We start from the raw sequence: 16187 nt of genomic DNA on the forward strand, positions 1-16187 counted from the left end.
AGAGCTACACAGGCTTCTAGAAAACTAGGGGTGTAAAATGGGCGGGTTTGGATTGGATACATAAAACCAAAGTTTTGAATTGTTGCTAAAAAATAGGTTCTAGAATTTTTGTAAGAGCTGGCACCTACAAATGGAACTAACAGCCCCTCATGTGTCCTTGACTACTTGTTTCATTCAAATTTACTTAATTACTTTGACTTTTTTTTAGTCTTTCCTTATTTTGGTCATTTTATAGGCCCCCAACGCATCAACAAGCCCACAACTTTTATAAGTTTTACAGTTTTACTCATTTTTACTATTAGCTTCCTGTAGAAACTACTTCACCTTTTTAATATGTATTTTTTAATGTTCTACTTTCCAGTTCCTTACAAAAAAACTTATCCCTTAGAAACTACTTCACCTTTCCAATCTCATTGTCTGACACTAACTCTCTTCACCTAAAAATGACCAAAATGTCCTTAAAACCCATAAAATGACTGAAATACTATCGTAACTTAAAAATGACCGAAATATCTTGAAACTTAAAAAATGATAGAAATACCCGAAACCTAAAAAATGACTGAAATACCTTTGAGACTTGTCGCAAAATACCTCCAAAACCTAAAAGATGTCCGAAATACCCTTGAATCCTAAAAAAATGACTGAAATACTCCTGAAATCTCATGAATAAATAAAATACTTCCTAAACCTAAAAAATGATCAAATGATCCCTGAATCTTAAAAAATGATCGAACGACCTCCAAGACCTCTATAATAACCAAAATACTCCTAAACCTAACTTATTCATGACAGAGAGATGCAAAAGTGATGGCTCACTTTTATTTTTTCTTATTTATTTTTTTACTTTTTGATAACAATTTATCTCTTCAAATAGAATTATTATTTCTTTTTTGTTGTAAGATTTTACTCGTTTGTAATGGTAAGTCAATTGAAATAGAATTAGAGGCTCCTTTTTTCTTTTTTCTTTTTTTTTAATAATGATGAAAAGATAGAAAATCTTTTGCAATTAAAACAGATTAACACAGAGGATGCAAATATTTCAATGAAGAGGGAAAGACAGCACTTTTCAGTTTTGGTTTTAAATTTATTTAATATTGTATGATGGCATTAGAGCACTAATTAATTAGAGAATGTCATCAGGATGCCACCAATCCAGCCACAAGAAAATATACAATTCTCATTAATTGATAAAACTATACAATTTACAGCAAAATGAAACACTAATCAAGAAAATACCCTAATTAAAATATCAATTATCTTCTTTTTTTTTTTTCCTTATTTCATATATAACAATCACCTTCCACTCTCTTCCTTTATCTTTGGAATACATAAAGAAATAATAAAAAAAATAAATGCAAAATGAATAGTACCACTGTAAATTTACATTATTGCTATAGAACCATATATTTTTACATAACTTTGCATGGATTGATGTGTGAATTTTTGGTTTGATTGGCTAAAATGTGGTATATTTTTCTATTATACAAGCATTAATACAAGTGTTCTAAATGTTGGCTGGTCTGGAAGGATACGACTTTTATTTGGTGCATTTGTGCATTGGACACGTGCTTGGATTGTATCGTGTCCAATACACAAATGCACAAGAAAAAAACATCACCCAATTTGGAAAATGAAATCTGAATTGGTTCAATTTAAGAACCAAATATTAGGGGGAAAAAGTGGCAAATTTGGTGAAGTCTATGGATGTTAATTTTCAATATCTTGTGATGATGCCAAAAATCATCGGTCCCTTAGTCCAAAGGTGGTATGGACGACGAAAGTGGATCCCGCAAAAAGGCAATTTTAAGTCTAAAACTCAAGTTAGTAAATCCTCCGAAGATCAAGTCAATAAGATGATTTTGAGAGAATAAAGAGAGTAAGGTATTACTAGGAATATTTGTGTGTCCTTTGTATTACTAAGAAGAGCATAAAATATCCACTCTCTTCCTTTATCCAAGTTTCAAAATTTACGATTTTATTTATCGATGGTAAAAAAATTGTACAAGCTTAGCTGCCATGAATATCATATTATTCTCAATTCTCAAGGTAACTCTTTGGATAGCTAAATACAAGAAGTAAAAACAATCCACTGTGGAAACACCACGTGAGAAATATAATGTAAATAATAAAAAAACCACACGTTTCTTAACTTTTTGAGGCACATGAAAGTTATTACATTGTTGATTCCTAAAATTTACTGACTATGTGCTTTTGGTCTCTAAAATTTCAAATGAGCGTTATTAGTCCCTAAAGTTTAAAAAATGAATGTTATTGGTCCTTGTGTTAATGTCTGTTTGTTTCATTGTCTATGTGTCTAACGAAATAATGATGTTTCATTTTTTAAGTAACCTAGCAATGTTATCATTATTAAAAATTACACAGTCAAATCAAAATCTAATTTGTCAAAACACTTTAAATAACTTAGACTTATCCATTTATGCTCCCATTTATAGGATTTTGAGGATTATTATTATTATTTTTTTTTACAATAATCAATTCGCTCATTCAAATATCCAATTGGATTGTGGCTAGTGGTGATGATAATGTAAAGATAGAGATAAAGAAAAGAAGGTGATGTTATAGATAGATTAGGAGTCAAATGGTTTGGGATTCAAATTTTATTTGAAGCAAGCTGTTCAAAAGATTTTCAACCTTCATTTAGATGCCCAGTGCATGAGAAATTTTGTTTAATCTTTAAACATAGAAACTCTTTGTTTGACAAATCAAATTTTGACCTACACTTATGTGTAACTAGTTGAAAACCCGTGCGATATATGGGAAAACTTTTCCTAAATGTATGTTGGTCTCAAGCTTGGCATAAAAAGTATAATTAAATTATGTTGGTCTCAAACTGAAACAATAAACTTGGTTTCTATAGGATTCTGATCTTCACTATTTACATCAATAAGAATTGAGTAAGCAAGAAAATCTTGAAGAGGATTCATATAAATGAACATCGAAATAAACATAGATTTGCTATAAAAAGTACATATATCAGCCACAATATTTTTTTAATTTTAAAAACAATATAAATCAAGAACTAGCAGTAAAAAAACGTAGTGTATATATATATATATTTAATTAATTGAATGAAGTAACATTTACAGTAAAAGATCATATATATTGTAGGGTCAGGATTTGTAGCCCAAGCTCAAAAGGTTTGGATTATGAGCCCAATGAACCCAGAACAATGAATTTGTAGAAAGTGAGCAAAAGAGCTAGGCTGATTGTGAACTAAACAATAGTTAACTATGGTGTTCAAGAATGAACTGACATAAAAAAAATACACACCTAAAAACTCTTGAAATTTATGTCCGAAAATGTATATTATTGAATGAAAGATGAATACAATTCTTAGAGCTATAGTCAACTTCTTCCTCCCGCCCCCTTTATCAGAGGCTTTTTTCCTTTATATAGCATCCTTCCCCATTATCTTCATCATCCACTTGTTCTTCATCTAAGTATCTACTTGAGTATATGTCACGTCAGATCTCCTCTTTAGCTCTCTGTAAGTGGTAGTAGCTGAGATTACACTATTCAAGGGTCTTCTCCACATTAATGCGGCCAGAAAAGTAGATACAGTGCATTTAATGTGGTGGTAGCAGCTTTTCCTTTTAGATATTTCTCCGTTCTTATCATCTCTAGGCATGCCCAAAGCTTATCCTTATCACTGAAGTTGTTAGAAAGATCACTCGAACCCTCCAAATATTTGCTTGACCAAGAATATTTGCATTCGAGGAGAATGACCTCTTCGGACCACTAGTGCTCTCTTCGGACTGTACCTCTTCATTTCCAGGTATCTTTCTTTCATACGGACTCCTTCTCAACCGCTTTTATCTCTTCGGACACATAGTAACCTTCAAATAGGGCCCTAGGTCCAATACATAAGGTTAGGCTTTCACCCCCTGCATATATCATATCCTTATTGCTCATTGATTTGATTGAATGAACATATACTGATTTTGCCAATAAAATTATTCTTTAAACCAAACCATGTAAATACAACAGGAAGACTTAAAAAAAAATGGTATGCATCTAACTAAAAGTTTCTACAGTCCTCTTTCTACCATATGGTATAACAAAATTATTTTTGCATCATAGAGTATATGCAAAATATTTTTGGCTAGAATCCTATAAACTGTTTAGATTTTAATTAGGACCAAATGCTATTAGAATCTATGATCACAATATCTCAATTTTTTGTCAATATCTGAACTTATAATTATTTATATGATCATGATGGACCTAACACTTTCATGCATTTGCTTAAAAAAATAAAAACACCTGCAATTTGAAGGCATCACAAATAGTTTGTTCCAACTTGCTGTGAATTTCTTAATTAACTGTAAAAGCATATCAAAAGTCATACCAACAAATTGGTCTTCATACCTAGTACCATAGCATCACTGATAACTCAATTTAATATGAATATAATTGAGTGTAGAATGACCATTAGCGACTATGTCATATTGCATACCATTTGACATTTTTTGGAACACAACAAGGGAAGTACTCGTTATTTTAAAAGACAATCCTTCCAATGTGTAGCCCATTGGTAAGATTAAATATTATCTTCAATTTGGGGAATCCTAATGTACCACTCAAAATGTGTGTGTGTGTGTGTGTGTGTGTGAGAGAGAGAGAGAGAGAGAGAGAGAGAGAATAGTGTGGTAGGACTGTTGAGGTTAAATTGTACATTTCCTCTTTGTTTTTTTTAGAGTGGTTGAATATTTTTCTTGACTTTACATTTCCATTAGTTTACATAAAAGGTCTAAATTAAGACTTGAAAAATGAGTAGAAACGTTGGTTTTATTAGATGGGATCACTGAATTCGGACTACAAACCATTGTTTTTAATGAAGCTAAAGAGTATGTGTAGTATAAGGGGAAGTTCGTATGAAGAAAGAGAGCTTCGAGGAGAAAGAGAATTTGTAAGAAGCTTAGAGTCTTGGCTTTCATTTATACATAGGATAATGTCTAGGTCATAATATGTAAGGGAAAATAACATGAACTTTTAGGTAACAGTAAAAAATAGTTAATTAGAAGAGGTTAAAGAGGCTAAATGTAATATTAGAGCACCACATGATAAGACCTTATGCTCTCCTGCATGAGATTTCTGCTTTTATACATATATATTGATTTTTTTTAATAATGAGATAGTTATCAAATCACTTAAAATATGATACATCATTATTCCATTAAATACAAAGGTAAGGAAATTAACGAACGTTAAACTATAGAATGAAAACTTATCAAACTCAATTGGTCTTGAGAAACCATAGAACAAAATAGGACGACTAATTTGATTAGCTCTTTACTTGTATTTCTTTAAAGCAATAATAAACGAGTTATACATTCCATGTGGAATTTAATGACAGATAATATTAGTTTTAGCTCTAGATTTCTTACAAAAAGCACATATTATAATATAATAGAATATGCAATTTAGCATAGGCATGTGGAAATGAAATTGATAATAATTAAAATATAATAATTTAGCTCAATGATATCAAAATAAATGGGCAGAAAATTTAAACGCTAAACTCCATATATAATGTAAAAGCTACTCAAATAGCAAATATATCAAAGTAAATCAAAAACAGGTATTTACGCCCACAATAGGCTACGCTCTCTCTTTAGCTATATGTATCAGCAAAAAAAAAAAAAAAAAAAAAAATTGTCACAATAGTCAAAGGTGATCACTAAATATCATCAAAATTTGAAAGTGAAAACCTATCACAAAAATCAACTTACTTATTTATTTATTTTTTATGGGAAACAAAAATCACTTTGATTTCACTTCAACCACTGTTGATTAGTTTTCTTTTTTAGTGAGCTAGAAAATACTATCGTTTATTTCAGTTTTAAATTTTTAATAATAATGGGTCAATTAAAACGAGCATAGGCCCATTACCCATACGAGCTTTATATAATGAAAATACCAGTGATATTAGTCCAACCCTCTCTGGACAAAATTCTTTTTAATTTCAAAAAATGTTACCGTTGAGCAACAGTTCTCTCTCTGTGGACAAAATTCTGTTTAATTTCAAAAAATGTTGTCGTTGAGCAACAGTCAAAAATCCCAGGCCACGCCCCTACTCTGCTTTCCTGAGAGAGAGAGAGAGAGAGGACAAACGAGAAGGTTCATTTCCTTCCTCTACTCTTTACATGATCTAAGTTTTGTCAACTTTTTCTGATGCAGAGTTGCTTTTTGCCACGGTCATGGATTCTTGCAAAGGTAATTTCCTCAAATTCAGTGTTTCTTAATTTTTTTTGTTAGTTCTACACAGCTTATTAAGGTTAAGATCCTTAAAATTATTAACATAAGTTGAGTCAGTGATTACTGAAAACAGTTTTGGTTTTAAGGAAAATTATTTACTCTGTTTGGTTTCAGTTCTTTTGTTATGATCATTTACTCTGTTTGTTTGGTTTGATTTCAATTTTGTGGACATGTGCAATTGTTCTTGCTGTTGTAAGACAAGATTTTTTTTTTGGTTCTGGGTTAGTTCAGTGTTCCTTTGTTTTCTTGTGATTAAAAGTTTATTGTGCCTTTAGTTCACGTATTTGGAATGTGGTCTTTGTTCTATGTACAATACTCTGTTTACAGATCGAGCAAGTTGGGGTCTGAAGAGAGAGAGAGAGAGAGAGAGAGAGAGAGAGAGAAAAGTTGATTAATGGGGGTTTGTGTAAAAAATTGATAACTGGATTTTATTGGATGCTCAACAAATTGATCTTTACTTACAATGTTGATGGTCATAGATGGAGCATTCCTCTAATTGGATGGCCATTTATTTTCATTGATTAAGAAAACTTCTATTTTTCTAATTACTTTCCAGTTGTTTTTATTATTGAGGGGTTTCCCTTCTACTTATTGGGTGCTTTACTATTTATGTTGGCAATATCAGAGAAAAATCATCTAACGCTATGAAAGGTTAACTCACCAAGCTGGTTTAGCTCACGAAGCCTGCAATAAGTAGTAAAATTGTCAAAGAATAGTACTCGTAGTTAGTAATTCGCTAAATAAGAAATTAAAAAGAAAAAAGTTTTAAAATCATTAGGCTGATGATCTCAAATTTACATCCTTACCTATTTACCTACTTCTCAGTTACTTCTGGTATGATTTAGAAACTTAAATCACTAGTAAAACAAAAGATTGAAATCAAACAATTAAGAAACCAATTATGATTTACTTCTGGTATCATAACAAGCCAACTATGATTTACTTCTGGTATCATATAACAAACCAATTATGATTTACCTATTCATAACAAACAGAGTAAATGATCATAACAAAAGAACTAAAACCAAAACTGTTTTCAAATATCACTGACTCAAATAATTTTAAGGATCTTAACCTTAATAAGCTGTGTAGAACTAACAAAAAAAATTTAAGAAACACTGAATTAAGAGGAAATTACCTTGCAAGAATCCATGACCGTGGCAAAAAAGCAACATCCGCATTAAACTTTGCATCAAAAAAAGTCACCAAAAACTTTAACAGAGGAAGGAGATGAACCTTCTTGTATGTCCTTTCTTCTTCTCTCTCTCTCGGAAAAGCAGGGTAGGGGCGTGGCTGGGATTTTTGACTGTTGCTCAACGGTAACATTTTTTGAAATTAAAAAGAAATTTGTTTAGTGAATAGTGAGGGTCGGACTTGGATCGCTGGTATTTTCATTATATAGAGCGTATGGGTAATGGGCCTATGCTCGTTTTATTAAAAATTTAAAACTGAAATAAACATAGTATTTTCTAGTCCACTTAAAAAACTAAATTTATTAGTATATATATTTAAAAAAATCAATAGTGTTTGAAGTGAAATCAAAGTGATTTTTGTTTCCCACAAAAAAAAAAAAAATTTAATTAAGTAATTTTTGTGATGTGTTTTCACTTCCAGATTTTGATGATATTCAGTACCTTTTGTCCATTGTGACAATTTTTTTTTTTTTTTTTTTTTTTAACTTCCAGATTTTGATGATATTCAGTACCTTTTGTCCATTGTGACAATTTTTTTTTTTTTTTTTTTTTTTGTTGCTGATGTTTTTAGCTAAAAAGAGAGTTTGCTTAGCCTATTGTGGGCATAAATACATGTTTTTGATTTACTTTGATATATTTGCTATTTGAGTAGCTTTTACATTAGAGTCTTTTGGCTGAAAATTGCAAAAAACTGAGTTTATTGGTGTTATAAGTACTATTCAAAGTTATCTGGCAAAATGAGGAAAGAGACTGAATTTTGGCAACACCGTTGCCGAAATTGTAAGAAAAAGTATGAGAGAGAAGAAAGATGAGTGACGTGATGGGGAGGGAGAAAAAATTGAATTTCGGTAATGAGATTACCGAAATTCTTGCTGTCCAAAACTGCTGCCCAAGTGAGTGTGAAGTGCCCGAAGTGCTAGTGCTCGGTGGAGCGCCCAAAGGAAAACCAATTGTGGCAACTAAGTTGCCGAAATTGTAGGGAAGGGAAGAGAGAGAAAATATGAATTGTGGCAACCAAGTTGCCAAAAATGGAAGGAAAAAAAAAATTGTGGCAATGGCATTGCCGAACTAGAGAGAAAATTAAAAATTTTGGCAATGGAACTACCGAAATAGGAGGAAAAAAAATTTTGTGGCACTGAAAATTGGAGGAGCCAATCAGCCAATCACCTCACCTCTTCCTTTGATTCTTATTCCAAATTACTTGGAATATATTCATTGATCATTCCTAATAAAACCTAACCTACTGATATCATGCCTAAAATCTATGTAAGAGATTCTTTTTTGTCTTTTCATTTCTCCTCTTCATAATAAAAGGCAAGTACCCTCACTAAAGAATTGCATCTCCTCACAAAGTTACATCCTTCGATCGTTCAGTTACTCTTCTGCTTTGCTTCAGTGTGCACAATTATGGCTCTGTAAATATTAGAAGCTAATACATTGTAAAATTATGTATTCTTGTAGTTAATATTGTTTGTATGCCTATGATTATGATTATGATTATGATTATGATTATTGTTGTTGTTGTTATTATTATTCAAATTTTAGGCGTGATATCAGTAGGTTAGGTTTTATTAGGAATGATCAATGAATATATTCCAAGTACTTTGGAATAAGAATCAAAGGAAGAGGTGAGGTGATTGGCTAATTGACTCCTCCAATTTTTGGTGCCACAAAATTTTTTTTCCTCCTATTTCGGTGCCACAAAACTCCTCCTATTTCCCTACAATTTCGGCAACGTAATTGCCACAATTGGTTTTCCTTTGGGCACTCCACTGAGCACTAGCACTTCGGGCACTTCACATTCACTTGGGCAGCAGTTTCAGGCAGCAATAATTTTGGTAATCTCATTACCAAAATTCAATTTTTTCTGCCTCCCTATCACGTCACTCATCTTTTTTCTTTCTCATAATTTTTCTTACAATTTCAACAATAGTGTTGCCGAAATTCAGTCACTTTCCTCATTTTGCCAAATAACTTTGAATAGTACCTAAACACCAATAAACTCCGTCTTTTGCAATTTTCAGCCAAAAGACTCTTTACATTATGTATGGAGTTTAGAGTTTAGATTATTTGCCATTTATTTTGATATCATTGAGCTAAATTATTATATTTTAATTATTTTATCAAATTCATTTTCACATGCCTATACGGAATTGAATATTCTATTATATTATGATATGTGCTTTTTGTAAAAAATCTAGAACTAAAACTAATATTATCTGTCATTAAATTCCACATGGAATGCATAACTTGTTTGTTATTACTTTAAAGAAAAACAAGTATAGAGCTTATCAAGTTAGTTGTCCTATTCCGTTCTGTGGTTTCTCAAGACCGATTGAATTTGATAAGTTTTTGTTTTATGATTTAACGTACATTAGTTTCCTTGCCTATATGTCTAACGGAATAATGATGTACCATTTTTTAAGCTATTTGACAACTTTCTCACTATTAAAAAAATTACAAATAAGTGCAAGTCACAATCTGTGTTGTCAAACAAAGAGTTTCTATGCTTAAAGATTAAACGAAAGTTCTCATGCATTGGGCATCTAAAAGTAGGTTGAAAATCTTTTGAACAACTTGCTTCAAATGAAAATTTGAATCCCAAACTAATGGACTCCTAATCTATCTGTAACATCACATTCTTTTCTTTACCTCTATCTTTACAATATTATCACCACTGGCCACAGACCAATTGGATATTCACATAAACGAATTGGTTATTGTTTAAAAAAAAAAAAAAAAAACCATAATTCTCAAAATCCTAAAAATAGGAGCATAAATGGACCAGTCTATGCTTTTTAAAGTGTTTTGACAACTTAGATTATGACTTGACTGTGTAATTTTTTAATAATGATAAAGTTGTCAGGTCACTTAAAAATTGACATATCATTATTTCGTTAGACACATAGACAATGAAACTAACAGACATTAACGTAAAGACCAATAATGTAATAACTTTCATGTGCCTCAAAAGTTAAGAAATTACATTATATTTCCCAAGTGATGCTTCCACAGTGGATTTTTTTACTTGTTGTATTTAGCTTTCCAAAGAGTTACTCTGAGAATGAGTATAATATGATTTTCATGGTAGTTAAACATGTATAAATTTTTGACCATCTTAAGATAAATAAAATCATAAATTATGAAACTTGGATAAAGGAAGAGAGTGGATACTTTATGCTCTTTATTCCTAGTGATGATGCCGAGAAAATTACCAGTGAGCCACACAATCTTCTCACGCTTGTAACGATACCTGCGCAACCAAAGAGAGAATATCTAACAGAGAGCACCGGTGTGGTGCCAGCCAAATACCCTTCGAAAGTCAAGTTAGAACTATTCTCACAACTCTAGAGTGCTAGAGAATGGTAAATTATGCGTACCTATTTTTTGAGGGTATTGGGGCTTTTATAGTAGTAGAAGGTTGACATCTCTTCCTTGGTGTTGAAGTCTTTTCTTTATAGGAATCATCTTAAATTATCCCAAACGTGATGGACAAGACATTTCCTTATAAAGATGATTCATTAATGCGCGTATCTTCTAGAATCCTCTTTGTGCTAGGATTCCATTTACCTTGGGATTCCATGGTGGCAAAGTGTGTGTCGCAAGTACTTCCCATCTAGGGTTTCTGGCTGCCACATGGGTACTCGATCCGTCCCTGTTGCATCCGTTCATGCAAGATTCGTCCATAACGGACCTTGCACATGATGGGCCCGTCCACTATCGGCCCACGGATGTGGAACCATCAGGCCCATTTCATGGAGATCCATCAACCTAAATTTTTACCCTCTTCACCTAGTAATACAAATAGAAGTAATTAGTTAAATGAGTTATGATTGGTAAATTAGTTTTATGTATCTAACCTAACTATGCTCAATCCAAATCCACCCATTTTACACCTCTACTCAAAACCAGCTTTCAAGGTTGTACAATCATTCTACTCAAAACCAGCTTTCAAGGTTGTACTATCATTCACTACAGGAGCTAATTCTTATCTTGTGCTGTGATTTTGGCTCTGACAGTGCATCTATACATTGCTTGCAAATTGCAATCTCCTTCAACAATGATGGAAGCTGGAGGTATAAATCCTTTTGTTATATATGTGATGAACTAAATAGAAGTCGTTGTTGGGCTGCATACACCACTTTTTTTTTGACCCACTAATCAAGCAGCCACGAAAGTATAAAAGAGAGGCCAACTCTCCAATGGGCAGCTCTTTCAAGTTGTACTTCAAAGTCCAAAGTTTGCAACTTCGAAACATTCAGAGTTCAGACCCATATTCGGCCTCAGGTACAGCGAGCCCTATAAAAGCCGTATAGGCCCCAAATAAAAACAAAAATGCGGGTAAAAGTACAGAACTATTTCTATCCGTTGCTTTCAGATAATTAACGTAATTTGGCCACAGAAGGGGCAAAAATAACAAAATTTAACTATAAAATTGATTATTATTCAATAAAATAAATATTATTATATATTTTAAAATTTTAACAGTTGAACTTTACGTTCTTAATACACATATTAAATTTTGTGTCAATCAAATATTATTTACTATGTGATTTATAAGTTTATATTTTATGTATAATTTTATACTACAAAAACTTACAATTTAAATAATATATGGATGACATAGCTATTGATTTTTAATTTTCTAGAAATTTTGCAAGCATGGAGGATATAAGAAGAAGATGTAATTTAATAGTGAATTTGTCAAAATTCACTTCCAATAAAAAGATATTGAGTAAGGTTGTAACCTTATATTACAACTAATTTTGTAAGGTTGTAACCTTATATTACAACTAATTTTGTAGCTAAATTTTGTCCAAAATGTTATATATACAACATTTTGTTAAAAGTATTGCAAAAATGTTATAAACGTAACATTTTTCATAGAATAAATACGTGACTCCAAATATCCACATATTTCTCTACTCTATAGTCTATGGTGTCTAAAAATTCTTATATGAGATTTTTTTTTTTTGTTCCATAGTTACAACAATAAAGAGGGAGGATTCAAACTCTACTTCTCTTTCTCCTTCTATAGGAGAGTAGACACAATACCATTAAATTACAAGGTTCTTAACTCTTATATATATAATCTTTACCAATAATTTTCAACATAAGTACATAAAAATAATTAATTAAATGAATTTAAAACAACTTATGCAATTAAAAACTTAGAAATTCAAAAGGTATCATTATTAATAATTTATTTCCATTTTTTTAAAACCCTTAGTCTTTCAAGTCACTTAAAGCAAAGAAAATAGAAAAAAACNACACGCACAAATATTCCTAGTAATACATTATGCTCTTTATTGTCTCAAAATCATTTTATTGACTTGATCTTCAGAGGATTTGTGGCTAGCATCATATCAGTGTATTGAGTTTTTGACCTAAGATCATCTTTTTGTGGGATCCACTTTTGTCATCCATACCACCTTTGGACAAAGGGAATCAACTAACAATTTTTAGCATTATCACAATATATTGAAAATTAACATCCTTAGACTTTGCCAAATTTGCCACATTTTCCCCCTAATATTTGGTTCTTAAATTGAACCAATTCAGATTTCATTTTCCTAACCGGGTGAAGCTTTTGTCTTGTGTATCTCTGCACTAGACACAATACGATCTAGATACGTGTCCAATGCACAAATCATCGGATAAAAGTTGTATCGTTCCTAACCAGCCGACATTAAGAACACTTGTATTAGTGCTTATATAATAGGAAAAAAAAATACCACATTTACCAAGCCCAAAATTAACTCTTTAGTCCATTCAAAATTCTATAAAAATACATGGATTCTATAGTAACCATGTAAATTTACACTAACACTATTCATTTTGTATTTAGTTTTTAATTATTTTTTTACTTATTCAAAAGATAAAGGAAGAGAGTGGAAGGTGATTGTGCATACGAAAAAAGAAAAACAACTAAAAAAATCAAGATAATTAATATTTTGATTAGGATATTTTCTTGATTAGTGTTTCATTTTATTGTACATTGTATAGTTTTATCCATTAATAAGAATTGTGTATCTTCTTGTGGCTGACTGTTAGCAGAGCAGCTTGATAATATTATCTAATTAATTAGTGCTTTAATGCCATCTTACAATATTAAATCAATTTAAAACCAAAACTGAAAAATGCTGTCAAAAGTACTCCTTACAATTTGGCTTGATGCCATTCATGAAAAGGACAAATGCATAGAATTAAACTTACATGTTTATAGAAATATTAATATAAATAGCTTCAATCCTTCAAAATGGGGGAAAAAATGGAGAAGAAAGGTCATGGTTATGTACAATTATGCGAAACCACCTTGTTGTCTCTTTCCTCTTCACTGAAATATTTGCATTCTTTGTGTTAATCTGTTTCAATTGCAAAAAATTTTTATCTTTTCATATTTAAAGAAAGAAAAGAAATGGAGCTTTAATTATATTTCAAGTGACTTACCATTACAAACGAGTAAAGTGTAACAACAAAAAGAAATAATAATTCTATTTCAAGAGATCAATTGTTATCAAAAAGTAAATAAATAAATAAGAGAAAAGTGAGCCATCATTTTTGCATCTCTTTGTCATGAATAAGCTAGGTTTAGGAGCATTTTGGTTATTTTGGAGGTCTTGGAAGTATTTTGGTAATTTTTTTAGGATTCAAAGGTATTTTTGGTCATTTTTTAGGTTTTAGAGGTATTTTGTTAATTTTGGAGGTCTCGGGGTATTTTGGTAATTTTTTAGGTTTTGGAGGTATTTTGGTTATTTTAGTGGTCTCGTAGGTATTTCTATCGCTTGTTTTTATAGGTTCTGGGGCATATTTCGATAATTTTTATGTTTCAGGAATATTTCAGTCATTTTTTAGGTTTTGGGATATTTTAGTCATTTTTAAGTTTTAAGGGTATTTTGGTCATTTTCTAGGTTTTGAAGGTATTTTGTTCATTTTTAAATTAAGGGATATTTTTTTCATTTTATTGGTTATATTATTATAGGGGTATTTTTGTCATTTTATAATTTTTGGTATATTCGGCAATTTTAGAGGGTTTTAGGGGTATTTTGATAATTTTGATTTTTGATGAATTGGGTGGGTTGGGTTGAGTTTGGAATAGAAGTAAATAGTTTTTTTTTTTTTTTTTTTTTTTTTTTTTTTTTTTTTTTTAGAGTAGAAGTAATTAGTTAAATGAGTTATGATTGGTAAATTAGTTTTATGTATCTAACCTAACTATGCTCAATCCAAATCCACCCATTTTACACCTCTACTCAAAACCAGCTTTCAAGGTTGTACAATCATTCTACTCAAAACCAGCTTTCAAGGTTGTACTATCATTCACTACAGGAGCTAATTCTTATCTTGTGCTGTGATTTTGGCTCTGACAGTGCATCTATACATTGCTTGCAAATTGCAATCTCCTTCAACAATGATGGAAGCTGGAGGTATAAATCCTTTTGTTATATATGTGATGAACTAAATAGAAGTCGTTGTTGGGCTGCATACACCACTTTTTTTTTGACCCACTAATCAAGCAGCCACGAAAGTATAAAAGAGAGGCCAACTCTCCAATGGGCAGCTCTTTCAAGTTGTACTTCAAAGTCCAAAGTTTGCAACTTCGAAACATTCAGAGTTCAGACCCATATTCGGCCTCAGGTACAGCGAGCCCTATAAAAGCCGTATAGGCCCCAAATAAAAACAAAAATGCGGGTAAAAGTACAGAACTATTTCTATCCGTTGCTTTCAGATAATTAACGTAATTTGGCCACAGAAGGGGCAAAAATAACAAAATTTAACTATAAAATTGATTATTATTCAATAAAATAAATATTATTATATATTTTAAAATTTTAACAGTTGAACTTTACGTTCTTAATACACATATTAAATTTTGTGTCAATCAAATATTATTTACTATGTGATTTATAAGTTTATATTTTATGTATAATTTTATACTACAAAAACTTACAATTTAAATAATATATGGATGACATAGCTATTGATTTTTAATTTTCTAGAAATTTTGCAAGCATGGAGGATATAAGAAGAAGATGTAATTTAATAGTGAATTTGTCAAAATTCACTTCCAATAAAAAGATATTGAGTAAGGTTGTAACCTTATATTACAACTAATTTTGTAAGGTTGTAATTATTTTAACTAACTCTTAAAGCAAAGAAAATAGAAAAAAACATAATTAAGTAAAGAAATTAAAAAAAAAAAAAAAAAAACGAAATCTATAATGCACTATATCGGGTCCCATAGGAGATTAATCTGTGTAGCCATATTAATATAATAATAAGGATAACTCACAAGGGTCTCTCTCATGTGAAAGGAATTTTCACACTCAACTCAAGATTGAGAAGCAAGAGGAGAGAGGGAAGCTGCATAAGGTATCCAAAGCCCTACTTTGTTTTCGCCTTTTTCGAGCAGTAGGAATCCAAAGATTTTGTCCCAAATTGTGAACAAACAAAATTCGGAAGGAGAAACCTTAGCACCACATGTGAGCAGAGGCATCAACAACCCAACCCCACCCATGTGCAAGTTTGCTTAAGTGCAATTGTGTTGATGTGACTCATTTCCTTTTATGATTAGCCATTTATTTCCAGCCTTCTAGTTGAGTATCGGATTTAGTGTCTGCTCTATGATAATTGTTTTTTATTACTAAGTTAAGACACAAATTGATTTTTTTGTATAAGCAAGATTCAAATCTTATATGTTTTATTAGACAATAAGAT

Source organism: Quercus suber, unplaced genomic scaffold, assembly GCF_002906115.3.
Source record: "Quercus suber isolate HL8 unplaced genomic scaffold, Cork oak 2.0 scaffold_203, whole genome shotgun sequence".
Taxonomy (NCBI): domain Eukaryota; kingdom Viridiplantae; phylum Streptophyta; class Magnoliopsida; order Fagales; family Fagaceae; genus Quercus; species Quercus suber.